This window comes from Oncorhynchus tshawytscha, linkage group LG05 (assembly GCF_018296145.1).
Source record: "Oncorhynchus tshawytscha isolate Ot180627B linkage group LG05, Otsh_v2.0, whole genome shotgun sequence".
NCBI classification, from domain to species: domain Eukaryota; kingdom Metazoa; phylum Chordata; class Actinopteri; order Salmoniformes; family Salmonidae; genus Oncorhynchus; species Oncorhynchus tshawytscha.
The window spans coordinates 66,461,866-66,477,862 of record NC_056433.1 but is presented as its reverse complement, the minus strand read 5'-3'; the positions used below and the strand labels follow the sequence as shown (position 1 = coordinate 66,477,862).

Below are 15,997 nucleotides of genomic sequence, written 5' to 3'. Positions count from 1 at the left end.
TTCCCCCATCTGTGGCTCAATACATCTCATTCAATAATTTATAACCCTAACCGTCAAGGTCGAATTCTCCTTTATCTCATTGGCAGCCAGGAGATATCAACTTGCATCAGCGTCACCGTCTTATTGGGGCTTGGGGGTCATGAAGAGGTAAGGTTGGCACCTTGATGTTTCTCTAGGCTAGACAACCAGGGATGTCGTGCTAAAATATAGGTGTAAATTCATTGCTGGCTCGTCATAATAAACATTGACACTATCAACATGATTGGTGTGTAAAGGCATCACTACATCCCTGACCGATGTTCCTTCAGGGTAGAAATCCCCCACCACCACCGCCACGCCAACCTTGCATTGCCACCCAAAGACGCTTTGGACAGCCACAGGGCCACGGTTACATCTGCTGGGGTTGACAATGCAGAAGAGAGAGAGAGAGGGGTGGGATCCTTATGTGAGATGAGCATAGGTGTCACTGGAGACCTGGTGTGTGTATAGCCGGCATCAATTGTTATTGAACTTTAACACACTTCTCAGGACGTGTACGGGGAGCAGACTCAGGTGGCACTAAACTGACAACACGTTCCTTTATTCCAAATCCGTGCATCCTCCACCAACTCAACAACTCTCCCATTTCTCTCTCATCCAAATTCTTCTTCTCCCAGACTGGCTCTGGTTCCCTCTTTGGCACAGCCGACTGCTCCATGTTCCCCCCCAGAATATTTTCCTCTGGGTTTCTGTGGCCTACCTCCCCGACTTCGTCGCTGTCCCTCCTTCGCTGCTTCCACCTGCCTCTATGGAAGGCTGTTCTCTCCTGCTATTATGTCGTCCCAAGTCCAGGATGTTCTCTCCCTAATCTCCTCCACAGACCAGGATGCCATTATCTCCTGGGCACGCTGCTTCGTCCGGTGTTGGTGGGATCTTCTGTCACGCTCGTCGAAATGATTGGACCAAGGCGCAGCGTGCGTAGAGTTCCACATATTTTAATTAATAGAAACTCACCAAACAAAACAAACACGCACGCATGCACCGTGAAGCTACTGGTGTGCACACAGGCAACTATCTGTAGACAAGATCCCACAAAGCACAATAAGGAAATGGCTGCCTAAATATGATCCCCAATCAGAGACAACGATAAACAGCTGTCTCTGATTGGGAACCATACCAGGCCAACATAAACCATAAATCACCTAGATGACCCACCCTAGTCACTATCACGCCCCAACCAACAGAGAAGAAACAGGTTTCTATGGTCAGGGTCTGACAATAGGGAGTTCGATGAGATGGTTAGGATCCCTATTAGCTAAGTTAGGATCCCTACAAGCAGCAGCTACTCTTCCTGTGGTCTACATAAACCTACAAATGCGTGACAGAACAGTAATTGAAGACAACAACATAATACATACATAAAAATAAAAAAATGAGTTATACACTGTACTGTATATAGAAAAGACACCAATAGACAACAAAAATGCTATTTACACTCTATTCATATAAAGTGCCTTCAGATTCAGTATTCAGACCCCTTAACCTTTTCACATTTTGTTAGCTTGCAGCGTTACTCTAAAATTGATTTAATCGTTTTCCCCCTAATCAATTTACACACAATTGTCACGCCCTGATCTATTTCACCTGTCTTTGTGCTTCTCTCCACCCCTCTCCAGGTGTCGCCCATAATCCCCTGTGTATTTATACCTGTGTTCTCTGTCTGTTACCAGTTCGTTTTGCTCCTGTCTTGTCTATAGTTCCTGTTTTCTAGTTTTCCCAGTTTTGACCTTTCTGCCTGACCCTGAGCATGCCTGCCATCCTGAACCTTTGCCTGCCCGTGTTCGATATAATAAACTTGTGTTACTTCGACACTGTCTGCACCTGGGTCTTACCTTCAAACACGATTCCCCATAATGAGAGCAAAAACAGGTTTTTAGAAATGTTTGCAAATGTATTAAAAATAAACAACTGAAAAACCAATTACGTAAGTATTCAGACGCTTTACTAGGTACTTTGTTGAAGCACCCTTGGCAGCAATTACATCCTAGAGTATTCTTAGTGTCAAACCCTGATCTGTATCACCTGTTTTTGTGATTGTCTCCACCCCCCTACAGGTGTCGCCCATCGTCCCCATAATCCCCTGTGTATTTATACCTGTGTTCTCTGTTTGTTTGTTGCCAGTTAGTCTTGTTTGTCAAGTCATCCAGCAATTGTGTTCTCAGCTCCTGCTTTTCCCAGTCTCTCTTTTTCTCGCTCTCCTGGTTTTGACCCTTGCCTGTCCTGACTCTGAATGCGCCTGCCTGACCACTCTGCCTGCCCCTGACCCTGAGCCTGTCTGCTGACCTGTACCTTTGCCCCACCTCTGCATTGTCGGAACTAGAAGCACAAGCATTTCGCTACACTCGCATTAACATCTGCTAACCATGTGTATGTGACAAATAAAATTTGATTTGATTTGATAATTGACCTCTGCCTATCCTGACCCTGAGCCAGCCTTCCGTCTGGTACTGGAGCTTGAGAATATCTGCAGAGAAGAATGGGAGAATCTCCCCAAATTCAGGTGTGCCAAGCTTGAAGGGTCATACCCAAAGAAACTTGAGCCTTTCATGGCAAACAAAGGTGCTTCAACAAAGTACTGAGTAAATTGTCAGAGACATTCTACAGGAAGAGAGACTGCAGATACTTTCGAACAACAATTTTATTCTAAGATTTGCAAAAATTAAGCAATCAACCATCACTAAGAATAGTCAGAGTTGAAAGCTTCAAGAACAGAATTGGCGCTCAGATATTATAGAAATGTCCAACCTCTTTGTCTATGTGGCAGTTAGCAGATGTGTGCAAACAGGGGTGGGGAACATAGTGTATAAAAGGCATTTAGCTTGTCTGTGTAGATTAAGATAGCTGACGTTGCCACCATTGTCTGTTCCTTCCTGCAAGTTTCCACACAGAGGAGTTCCTGCAGGTAGTACAAACGGGTGCCACATACTGCGGTTGCACCCGGCTCTTATCTGTTCGCCCAGACTTATGACTAAGTCATACAAGACAAGCCTACATCAGCAAAAAAAACACTAGCATATAACACTGGACAAGTAAAAACAGCATAGTATGTCTAATTTTGTTATTTTTTACGAGAAGGGTCTGAATACTTATGTAAAGGTGATATTTCCATTTTTTATTTTTATAAATGTACAAAAATGAAAAGTAACATGATTTTGGCTTTGTCATTATGGGGTATTGTGTGTTGATTGATGAGGATTTGTTTTTTAAAATCAATTTTAGATTAAGGCCATAATGTAACAAAATGTGGAAAAAGTCAAGGGGTCTGAATACTTTCCGAATGCACTGTATGTCTGTTCGAAGTGGTTAGGCATTTAGATTATACACGTGGTTAGGCATGTTCAATATAGGGGAGACGTGACTGGAAGCTGGAGGGTGGTAAAAAAGGAGGGGAGATGACACGAAAAGCAGAGATGGGAGGAGTGGGGGATGAATGATGGAACGAGTGAGTGGAAATGAGAGGAAAGGGAATGTGAGAGGTGGCATGCACATCGATATGTCGTGTTGGCATGTGTTTAAGACATCAGCACTCAGGGGTTACCATGGACATAGGAGAGCGGCTGAGGTGACAACGTTCACTTACTTACAGGTGATTTCTTTATTCATTGTCTGTTACTTTATAGCAACAACAATTATTCCTGTGTTCCATCTTTAAAAACAGCACAAATCAATCATACAGACAGAACAAGAATATTGAGACATGTTTACAATAAAAACCTGTTTTCAATGTACTTTTTTCAGTACCTGATATTTGAAATGCTTGGAAGTTCATTCAGTTTCTGTTGACGTGTCGGAAACTCTGCCGTAAAGACAGAACAATTTGTTTCTCTCCAGGATGATTTAAGAGCAGAGTAGTCAGATGCTCCAGACTGACTGATGCTGGAGACAGCTGGATCCTCTTGCTGTCTTGATTGATGCGTTGTTCTTGTTTGCTACATATGCTTCTGAAGTACTTGGTTACGTTGGAATCCATCAATCAATCAAAACACAAATGCTTCATTCTCCTCAGACCGACACAGTATGATTAAAGGCTATAGGCCTTGTCTAGAAATTGTGACTTTGGTTTTCTTATGCTATCCCCATAAACTTGAAAGTGTGAAACTCCCTAATATTTTGCCAATGTTGTTGGATGGCCTCGGTTCTCCATGTTCCTTTCTACTCAGAGAGAGAGAGTCAGAAGATGGAGTAAAAGAGAGAGAGGGAGAAAAAAAAGGATAGAGAGACAGAGTGTGAATTCCAGACCACGGCACTCACAGTCACCCTTGAAAGGATAAACGGATGAAACATACCAGGGGGAGGGATATACTGTATTTCGGACTGTGCCGAGTCAGGATGTTTCCCGCCGTGGCAGAGGAGCACAATAACAGTTTATGCTGACAAAAACCTTTACCTTGTTCAGCCATAAACCCTTCACAAGGTCAGGAGGGGCTGTAAGAAGAGGATATACGTATGTATGGCTCAGTCCTGACCACTACCACTGCACAGTGCCTGGCCTATTTCCTAATATAAGGTCCATCTCCAGAAGGCTCAAGCCATCACACCATTGTCAGCTTAATCAGTATTAAAGTCACTCAAAGTGACTCCACAATGCTTTGATGGGGATGGGGGATTTGCGTTCCCATTCTGGACTACAGAAGCTTTTTGAGTTGTGTAGCCTGTGCTCTTTTACCAAATCAACACGAGGAATTTCACAGGAATTAGTATTAGCTAAACTCCCAGAGAAAATAACAAATGTCAAACATTGCTTCGAGAAAATGAACGAGCTAGAAGGAATGTGACAGGACAGAGTTGTTGAAAGCAGCCCCGGGGTCGTGTGAGACTGGGCAGTCAGTTACTTCAGCTTTAACCTTTACTGTTGCTTTAATGCACTGGTGACCTTGTGAAGTGTGTCTGCCAAGATGTGTCAGTGCCAAGGGCCACCACCGGGGGCTGTGTCTCTCCCTGGGTTAGGCCACTGCAACGCTACTTCCTGTCAGAAGAGATCGAGGTTCCATGTCACTGCAGGTCATCATGAATGTTACATACAGATATGATGAGCCAGTCTGTATCGAGATGTTATCTCATTAACATTCACTGTTCCCTTTTTTGCATCAGGGAGGTTGTGTGTGTCTGTCTACTACAGTCATTCATCCTTCTTTTATTAAACTCATCTCTCCTCCCCTCATTACACTCATTCACCCATCCCTCCATTCTTCCTTACACTCATATTTCCATTCATTCATCCTTCTATCCATATTTCATTCTCCCTTAAAGACCGATGGACGGAGGTATTTTGTGTCGGAAAAGAACATTGGACCCAACAGGCCCTAAGGAAGAAGAGAGGACACTTTCTGACAACTGCCCGACAGCCCCTGGTTTCATCCAGCCTCAGTGGTTTCACTCTCTGGTCGTAAACCTCTGGCGGAAGCTGTTGTTGATGTGATGTCCTCAGATTCTGTTTTTATGATGGGGCAGTCACAGCAATCCCTTCCCTCCTGCCTCCTCCTCTGCAGTCTTGGCGGGCGTGCTGTATGCTAATTCACAGAAACAAAAATCCAATGGAGTATGGCAGTGAGGTAAATCATGCAGCAGTTTTTATCTTCCTGTCATTACATTGTGGCAGATGTATAATGATTCATTATAATGATAAATCTGCAACATTATCTCAGGGGGGTTGGGCACCGTACCTAGTCACTCAAGATGCTTGTTAGAAACAAAAACAAGGACACAGGGAGGATTCAGAACAGCAATGATAAATAAAGAGGGAGAGAGAGACAGAGACAGATAGAGATAAAGAGAGTGCATCAGCTGTACACAATACGCAACACTCCCTCAGGTTATAATGGATAGCTCAGGTCTTTGTCTCAAGCCATTCATTGTTGTGTCATTGTCTCATGACATCAATGACAACACAATGTGACCCTCTAAATTCCTGTGCTTATGCAGGGATTGACCTGCCGTGTTGACAACCTTGGGGAGTTATGATCCAAAACAATCCCTAAGTCCTACTAAAGACCCAGAAATAGCTCAGTGACTGCACCGTGCCGCTTGGAAGCACTGCGTACCCTGTGAAATGATAAGAGAGCGAATAGATTATTTCATGCAGCCCCACACGTACTGTATGTATATAACGGTCCTATGATGTCTAGAACAGAACGATGAGGCTGTTTTCATTACTTACACCAGCACGGAAAGAGAGAGTGTCTAACCTAGAGGTGTTTCATTGATCGACTTGTGTTTCTGATATGATAATGGGTTTCTGATTCGCATGTAAATCTATCAGAGCCAACAGAACCCTGTTCAGGGTGACAGAAGAAACGCCTTATCATCCCAAGCCATCCCAAACATGCATAATCCATCTAATGTGCCAGCAGCCAACATTAATCAGTACAGAAGAGAAGAGGACGGCTGGTCATTTGGACAAAGTCACAGACGGACTAGGAGGCAGCACTTCAGGGGTTGATGCAGTAAGGTCAAACCCAGTCAACAGAACGGTTTCTATTTTACTGTATTAATGTTACTACTAAGAAGTGACGAGAGGGATGTTAGAGGTGAGTGTGTGTATGTCTCCTGCATCCTTAATTGTTCACCTCTCAGCCAAGGTTGTTATTGTAAAGAAGAATCTGTTCGCAATGACTGTCCTAGCTAAATAAATCACACTTGAACTTGGTGATGCCACTCATATCTAATCGAGCTCATTTGACTTCTATTAATCTATGTTTTCAGGGTGAAGGTCGTCTTGTAGTTCTGAGTGTTTTGTTTTAATCAGTCATTTTAAAAGGCTCACCGCCATCCCCTTATGATACACTTATAACATTACTTCAGTTTGGCATCCTGACAGATCTATTAAAGCAGAAAAAAAGACAGCTAGGATATTGAGACAGAGTTCGAGACAGATATGACATGCGGACAGTGTGTGGGTCTGTGATTGTGTCATGAAATACATGATCCCAGTGTCTCAGCTATTAACACTATGGATGTGCAGTAGTTGTAGTGGTGTATATTCAAGGGCACCTGTTTGTTATTACATCAACATAAAACTCTGAATCAAACCACATTAGCTAATGGCTTATCACTGGATTGTACGCAAAATTAAACATTACTGGCTAAATAACTGTTGCATATCATTAATCTGACAGTGCTTCATAATACATGTGTGTTAGTGTGTTACTTACTCTCCCCCCACCCTCCCCAACACACACACACACACACACGCGCAAACACACACCATTTGATAATAGGGTACAGCAATTCCACACCCTGTTCCCAATGTGAGGAAATTACATAAATTAACATTTAATAATTTAAATTTCCTAAAATGACTTTCAAACGTTTTAATTAGCGAGCACTTTGCACACTACACTCTTGCAGCAGATGGGTGCTCGTGTCAGCCAATTTGAAGAACCAGCAATTATCAATGCATTTGCATTCATACCCCTCCTCTCCCCTCCGTCCTTCCCCCTCCTCTCAAACTATCTCCCTTACTGAGTGTTTTACATTTATCCCACTGGGATTCTGACTTTGCAGGTGGTCAAGTGCCTATTGAGGATGTCGAGAGGATCCCAGAGCGAAAATAAAACTCTCCCTCCAAAGGTTAATTATCAAATGGAGAATCCCCAAATAGTTTTAATACCCCTTCAGACAGGAAGTTGGAATGCCACCATTTACATGATTAAAAAGTTATGTTATTAGAGCCCTGCTCTGAATGTGAGACAAGAGGGTTTAATTCAAATAAACCTTCCCTGCAGGATTCACATAGTAGTTGTGTACTGAAAAAGCCCAAGTTTTAATGGTACTGTGAAAACATAAGATAGACAAGGTGAGACTTGCCGTTTTCAGAATAAAACAGATTATGTGTGTGGGCTCTAGACACTCCAAGACAAACTTGATTGAATCCGGCCCAAAGTGTTAGTGTTGCTACCATTGATGTCCCTCCAATTCCAATGTGTTGATGATTTCTCCTTCCCCCATGACATGTGACATCTCTACCTAAACCCAATCTTTCAAACACCAGGAAGCAATCACAGTAGCATGTAACATAAGTCCCTGTGGTTTGTTTGTGTGTGGGGAGGTTACGCAACCCCACCTCTCACTCTTTTCCAAAGGACGGTCTGTCAGTGAGATGGAGAGGGTTATGACTACTGTTCAGCCACTGTTCTGGGTGTCACCCCAGACAGACAGACAGACAGACAGACAGACAGACAGACAGACAGACAGACAGACAGACAGACAGACAGACAGACAGACAGACAGACAGACAGACAGACAGACAGACAGACAGACAGACAGACAGACAGACAGACAGACAGACAGACAGACAGACAGACAGACAGACAGACAGACAGACAGACAGACAGACAGACAGACAGACAGACAGACAGACAGACAGACAGACAGACAGACAGACAGACAGACAGACAGACAGACAGACAGACAGACAGACAGACAGACAGACAGACAGACAGACAGACAGACAGACAGACAGACAGACAGACAGACAGACAGACAGACAGACAGACAGACAGACAGACAGACAGACAGACAGACAGACAGACAGACTGACATGAATGAATGAATGAATGAATGAATGAAATGAATGAATGAATGATCTAGGTGACTGTGACTCTCCATCTCTGACACCACACCTTGACAGTCCCCAGGTCACAGCAGTAGAGGTCACAGCAAAGGCATGAGCCTGCAAGTGAAGTCCTCTCTGGTCCATACTGTTCCCTTTAGCTGTCCAGTCACCTCCATATGAGGGCCTGTACGATAGTGGTGGAAAAGAATGAGAGGCTGGCCATAGTAAAATTGATGTTTTTTTTAACCTTTATTTAACTAGGCAAGTCAGTTAAGAACTATTTCTTATTTTCAATGACAGCCTAGGAACAGTGGGTTAACTGCCTTGTTCAGGCGCAGAACGACAGATTTTTACCTTGTCAGCTTGGGGATTCAATCTTGCAACCGTTCAGTTACTAATCCAACAGTCTAACCACTAGACTACCTGCCTACTCATCCATTGTTTTGAATTATGCTGGTCATTGTTTAGAACGTATACTCTATAACTCCCATTCATCTATGTAATCCTGGTACAAAGTAAACTGTTTGAAAGTATACTTTTAATCTTCCCTTCATCATTGTAACTATTTAGGTCTTTTGCTTCTGTAGTTTATGGGGCAGTCCTGAGACCTGTAACTAGTCGGCCATGATGGATCCAGGTATAGACACAATGGAGAGACTCACCTAAAATGTTATCTAACCTTTACATAGCTGCACGTAAGACATTGAGAACTATGTTTATTTTATCATAATAACCTTGATGTACAAAATAATATTCAAGTCCTTGTCACTTTCAATTGATGGAGTTGTCTGTTGAGTAAAGAGCAAGATGAATAAAGAAACATCCTACTGGGCACACGCTGGTTGAATCAAAGTTGTTTCCACGTAATTTAAATGAAATGACGTAGAACCAAAGTGGATTATACGTTGAATTGACGTCCGTGCCAGTGGGATGTCTGTCCTTAAATGTATTGTTTACTTTAACAATTTGATTGAACCTTGAATGATTCATCCAGGTTAGGCTTGCTGAGAGAAAAACTATTTTTAAAAGAGAGACCAGCTAGTCCTAGGTGGCATTTTCCCCTTTTTTTGTCAATGGAGCCACATCAAGGACAAGATGGTGACAGGAACTTACCTGTCCTGGTGACAAGAACTCAGCTTTATTTACTTGTAGTATTACCCTTGCCTGTATAAAAGGATAACACTCCCTGGCCCCAACAGCATATCCATTCAATGCTCTCTCTTTCAAAAAACAAACAACAACAATGTTTAGAACTACCACCCAGATGGTTTCCACCTCTAAATACGAGCCCAGATATTTACCATGTAGTTTTGCACCTGTGACATACACTCTCCACTCCACACCTAAGACATGTCTGCTGTCACAGACTTCACTGACTCCTGCCTGTAAAAGAAAAAGCAATTGCCTATTTTTCTCTCACTTTTCTTCCCGTACTCCCGGGAAATATTTTCTAACGCAATTTCAGAACGATCCCACACACCCATGAAGAAATGTTTTTCCTTTGTTGACTCCGTGCAAGGCTGCATCTTAATAGTACAGAGTGGATTCCTCATCTCTTTTCCCCCATTTGCTCTGATGAGAAAGAACCAGCCTCCAGAAAGCTATTTCCCAGACATCGACTAATTATGCATTTACCTGTAATATGTTTTCAGGTCAACACAGATGAAAGAGAGGAAATTAAGAGATGAGAGGAGGACATTTTCAAGTATTGAGATGCACCCCATGTATACCCCTGTGTGGAGCAAGGCATCAAAGGCACCTGGGTGATTGGCACGGTTTCTACGATTTCCAGGGGCTGGCTTTGATGAAGTATGCTGTGGTGCGCCTGCCAGGCTCGCTGCCCGACTGTGGCCTCAGTAAAATAAGCAATCAACAGCCATGGCTGTGGCTCCCCCAGAGCATTCACTGTGTGTGTGTGTGTGCGTGTGTGCGTGTGCGTGTGTGTGTGTGTGTGTGCTTTTAACCTTTATGCAGAATAGATTATCTGCTGGGGTAAAGGAGAGGGAAAGAGAAAGGGGGATACCTAGTAGAGGACACACACTGACGCACACTCTGACACACACTCTGACACACACATAGACTTGAGTGGTGTCAAACGGCAGAGGGACTGAGTCCCGCTCGGACAGCAGGTACAGCAGGTGCTCACTGTAGCCTTCCTGACCAGAACCCTCCCTCTATCACACACGCACACACACAAACACACACACACACCATGAACCAAAAGAGACTTTCACAAATGGCAAGATATTGTTTTCAACTCACCAACTGATATTTGTTACAGTCAGGAAAACATGGCAGACTTCAGGCATACTGTCCAATAAGGGTACAGTGCCACCTATTGGTAATGCCCTGAAATAGAGCAGGGGAGGTACTGCCCAAATTATATCAATTTCTGTTCCGTTTCTGTTACTATTAGGCTACGGCCACACTTAGGCGCATGAACACCTACAACATTGTTCATTTTTTTCTGTCAAAGGTATATCTCAAGTCAACTATTGTCGGATGAGAAGCATACTTAAGAAGGTATGTTTTTTGCCAGACAATGTCAGACAATGTCCATTGTCCTATGCCTCCTACTGAAAAAGCATTGGCTCCATCCAAAATTCTCAGACATAAAATCCCAGTTTGTCTGCACCCATTTTCCAGGAAGTGTCTGTGTTCATGTTCATGTGTGTGTTCATGTGTGTGCATAAGTGTTTTTGCGCATGTGCAAGTATGTGTATGTGTGTTTGATGTCTGATGTGTGAGTGTTCCGGTTCAACCTACAATTAAACACAATTAGTCTGTAAGAGTGACAGACAGCTGTGGTGAAATAGCTGAACCTGAAATAAATACTTCCCTCTCTATTGATTAGACCATATGTGCCTAGTCCTCTGAAATCACAGAGCTGGCCACAAGAAATAAGACTGTTACTTAAAGGAGCCTATGTCTTTTCACATTGCCGGTAATATCTTTAAATATTCAACAAAATGCAAATGATTGAATAAAAAGAAGTAGCAGCAGTACTTCAGGTATTCCAAAACAATCACAGGTGCTCTTGGAGGGGAATAGTACTGGAAAAACAAAAGGAAAACGTATAACCACAAATTAGTGCCACTGCATCACAGTGCTTGAGGCATCACAACACTACAGAACTGGGTTCAATCCCAGGCTGTGTCACAACCGGCCACAACCGGGAGTCCCATAGGGCGGCTTACAATTGGCCCAGCATCATCAGTCTTAGGGAAAGGGTTTGGCCGGGGGTTTTACTTGGCTCATCGTGGCATAGCGACCCCTTGTGGCAGGCCAGGCGCCTGCAGGCTGAGTCCGGTCATCAGTTGAACAGTGTTTCTTCCGACACATTGGTGCGGCTGGCTTCCAGGTTAAGCGAGCGGGTGTTAAGAAGCGCGGTTTGGCAGGTCATGTTTTGGAGGACGCATGACTCAACCTTCGCATCTCCCGAGCCAATTGGGGAGTTGCAGCGTTGAGACAAAATCACAATTAGATATCACCAAATTGGGGAGAAAAAGGGGATAAAATATAAAGAAACAAAAAAACTTTAAATGTGTGGACTAGTTCATTAGTGTCAGTTGATGACAATTCTCCCAGATCCGGGAGGGGTAGTTCTGTTAAATTACACCAACGTGTTTTGGCTGTCTGAGACACCATGTATTTTATTTATGAACTTCCCCACACGTTAAAGGCTTTTTAACTTGCACACCCACATCAGTGCCTGGACTTGGGTCTTTTTCATGCCACTAAGCACTTATTTGATGCTATATTTTGTTTCTTCTTCAAAATACAGAAGATATTCAAATGACAAATTACAAATGATCTCGTGACAGCAGCATGAAGCTAAGAACTAGTCGGCTTTATATTTGGCCATCCCCCATTCCTCGTGGGATGCTCAAATTTACCCAAACCCCAGTGGATCGCTGCATATAGGCTAGTGAGGAGAGGAGCATGCCATTCTCCTCTCATCTGAATAATATTAGAGAGGATAAATGAGGGCCATTATGAGCAAAGAGAGCCTCAATAACACTCCACAATCGAATCACAACATTGCAGGGACCATGTCGGCTCAGCAGTGCCTGAACTCATTTAAAACAAGCCCGCAGCTGGGCTCCTCTCCAACTTGCCTAGTAACCTGCTAAGCTGGTCCACCACTGAAATCCTTCCCCCACAAATGGAATCTCTCCACTCCACATTGTGAGGACGGTGAGTGAACTGCAAATACCATGTCTTCTAGTCCCCTTGAGCCTTATGGTTGAGACATAGTTTTATTAGCTATACATTTGGTTTTGGTTTTAATCCGGTCTCACCATAACGTTCATCTTGTGAAACAGTTCGGCAGCATATTCCAGGACCATGGAGCAGAACGCTGTGACAACCATGCAGGCAGTGATACTGTGCATCTTATCTGTTTTCAAATGTCCTTTACTGCTCACTGACCAAATATCTCATCATTGATGTCCTTACATTGTACCACCAATATATTACTTAGTTATTTCTGCTATTACCTGTAAAATAAATCACCGGCCTACTCACAGTTTACATTGATGAGAAATTTAACTTTAAGGTTTAACCACCCTTTTTTTTACATTCCTTTGAATCCCCTCCTATTCTACTTTAGATAGCATGCAGATGCCAAACACACACAGTTTTACCCCATTTTTCATACAAGCTCCCATCAAACTTATTTTAGAGGCTGTAAACCATTCCCTGGAGTGCTGTCACAGACTCTGACTATAGTCGAGAGAGTATGTCAAGGATATGTACGCAGCGGCACACTCCAAACTGTCAAGTCACAAGAGGCACGTACACACATGCATGCACACACACACAGCTCAGAAACCTCACACACCCTCATTACCATTTCTCCTATTCTTTAGTTCAGGTCCTGTAGACCCATGTCTCCATGGAATTTGAGAGTAAATAAGAGCGTGTTGGAACTAGATTCGTCAGGCAATGCACCGTGGCCTCTAGGAAATTGGAGTCAGTTTCTCAAATTAGCTGCTGCGTTGTGAATCCAAATGGAATAATTTGCGGCTGATCACTCACGCCACCTAGTCTGTTCTCTGCATAATTTCTCCATCTCAGACTTGTGTACTATGGAAAAGATTTGACATTTCTGGGTCAGATCTTGATGTTTTTTAAGCTTCAGCTGAAAATGGATACATGGGGAGCGACTATTTCTGTATACATAATGGTATATTAATTGCATAATAAAGGCATAATGAGTTCCATGATCGAAATTAAGGTTTGAGGTTTGCCCTGGATCATGCAGCACATGCAATGACACAGACCTACACACAGACACACACACACAAACACACACACACGCACATGTCCACGGTGCCTCTCAGTCCGTATTCCCCTTAGAAATAGTGAAGAGAAGCTAGATTTCATCTCTTGAAGCTGTATCCCTTCTAGCCACTGCCTACCTTGTCACAATCCCAGTCAACCTTACAAGCAAACTCTGAGGCAGCAACAATGTCAGAGAGAGCAACACATGAACAGCTGAGGGGATAGTGACAAGGGAAGAAAGAGAAAGAGGGAAATGCAGGGATACAAATTTGAAAGAGAATGTACAGTAAAAGATGAGTAGCGAGAGAGAGAGAAAAAGAGAAAAAGTGATAGAAACAGGCAGTGAGAGACCGGTGCTCCGGAGCGCTGAGCCAGTTAAACGTTTTAAGATGGTGGAAATGTTAAGATGTTAAATCATAGACAGTGCTGCTGAGGACCAGCATAATCATAAAACACAGAGGCTCCCTGGCCACAGCAGATTAGACGGATGTTACTAAATAAAATAATCTTACACTTACAGGGTTTATGTTACTTTTTGACCCAGAGCCAACCCTTGTGTTTCTTTTGAGTAGTCCTGAGAGTCTTCATGATTTCAGAAACATTGAAGTTGAAATCAAAGCCTTATGTTGAGTAAAATGTTTAGAACTGTCACACTGCTCCCGCTTCCCCTCTCTTGCAGTCCCAGTCAAGTGCGCCGGGCTGCCCATCATTGCGCACACCTGTCACCATCTTTGCACGCATGAGTGCTTCATTGGACTCACCTGGACTTCATCACTTTATTGATTGCCTCCCCTATATCTGTCTATTCCTCAGTTTCATCCCCGTGTCAGCATTTATGTCATTTTGTTTCCCTTGTCCAGACACTGTCCGTGTTTTGTTTCATGTCTGTTATGTGAGCGGACCAAGTACTTTGAGGTTGCTCTAAATCGGAAGGGTGAAATGAACGCGTCAGGAAGCAGTTTTCTTTATTGAACAAAGTTCTCTATTGAGGTATTTCTTTCTTCTTAAAACACTCAATCAAGGATGATCACTCAAGGAAAACACAAATCTTCTTTTTTTCAAGAACAAGAAACATAAGGAGAGTATCTTTAAACTATAACATAAATCACGGGTGTGTCACCGCCTTCACGATACGTCCGTGGAGAGATCCCTTCAGGTGGTCGTCTGGATCCGTGGTGACCATTTCCAAGAGGTGGTGTGTCCCCTTCTTCTCTCTTCCGAAAGGTACGTCCACTCCTTTGTAGAAGCAAACACTCTTTTCTTTCTCCCCACTCTGCCGGATCGCTCCTCTCTCTTGTAGGGGAAAGAGAATAGCTCATTATTACCATCAGCTGTGCTTAGTTGCCTCTGATCACCTTGACTCACATGCCAGGCTGGGCTACTGTTCGTGGGAGCAGCCTGCCTTCTGGTGGTCCTTCCATATACCTCCTCAGGACCAGACCGGAGGGCCGGGTGCCAGACGTGCCGTATTGGTCACGTCGGGAGAGCGTCCTCATTCCCGTTCCTCAATCCAGCCCTGTGGAGGACATGGAAAGACAACGGTTATAAAGCAAGAAACCATCTGGCTATTCTGTTGTTACTGTTTCTCTTACCGGCCATCCACGTGAGGGGAGCATGGTCAGTAACGAGGGCAAACCTACACCCGAGAAGGTAGTACCAGAGATAATTGAGGGCTCACTTAATGGCTAGGGCCTCTTTCTCTACGGTAGCATATCTCTGTTCCCGATCACTGAGCTTCCTACTTATAAAGAGAACAGGACTCTCTGCTTCGCCTTCAACCTGAGTTAGGACGGCTCCGAGCCCCATATTTGAGGCGTCTACCTGCACAATGAACTTTTGGGAGAAGTTAGGAGCCTGCAGGATGGGATCAGAGCACAGGCTATCTTTTAGCAACTGGAAGGCGTCTTCCGTCTCGTCCTTCCACGCTACATGGTTTGTCAGGTTTTTATTGATGAGGTTTGTGAGGGGGTTGGCAATGGTTGCATATCTAGGGATGAAACAGCGATAATATCCCATTACCCAAGACTCGGATATCCCGCTTCGTCTGGGGCCGAGGCCAGTCCCGCTTCGTCTGGGGCCGAGGCCGGTCCCGAATGGCCCTGGCCTGTGGGCGTACTT

At 43.8% G+C, this 15,997-nt stretch overlaps 1 long non-coding RNA gene across 1 annotated transcript; it reads right to left on the bottom strand.

Annotated features, from left to right (window-relative positions):
- Positions 1–3,597: 3,597 nt before the first annotated feature.
- Positions 3,598–14,700, bottom strand: LOC112251826. Its single transcript, XR_002953725.2, has 2 exons — positions 14,398–14,700; positions 3,598–5,549 (listed from the first exon to the last, which is right to left on the bottom strand). It is a non-coding gene; the product is annotated as an uncharacterized LOC112251826 (long non-coding RNA).
- Positions 14,701–15,997: the final 1,297 nt, after the last annotated feature.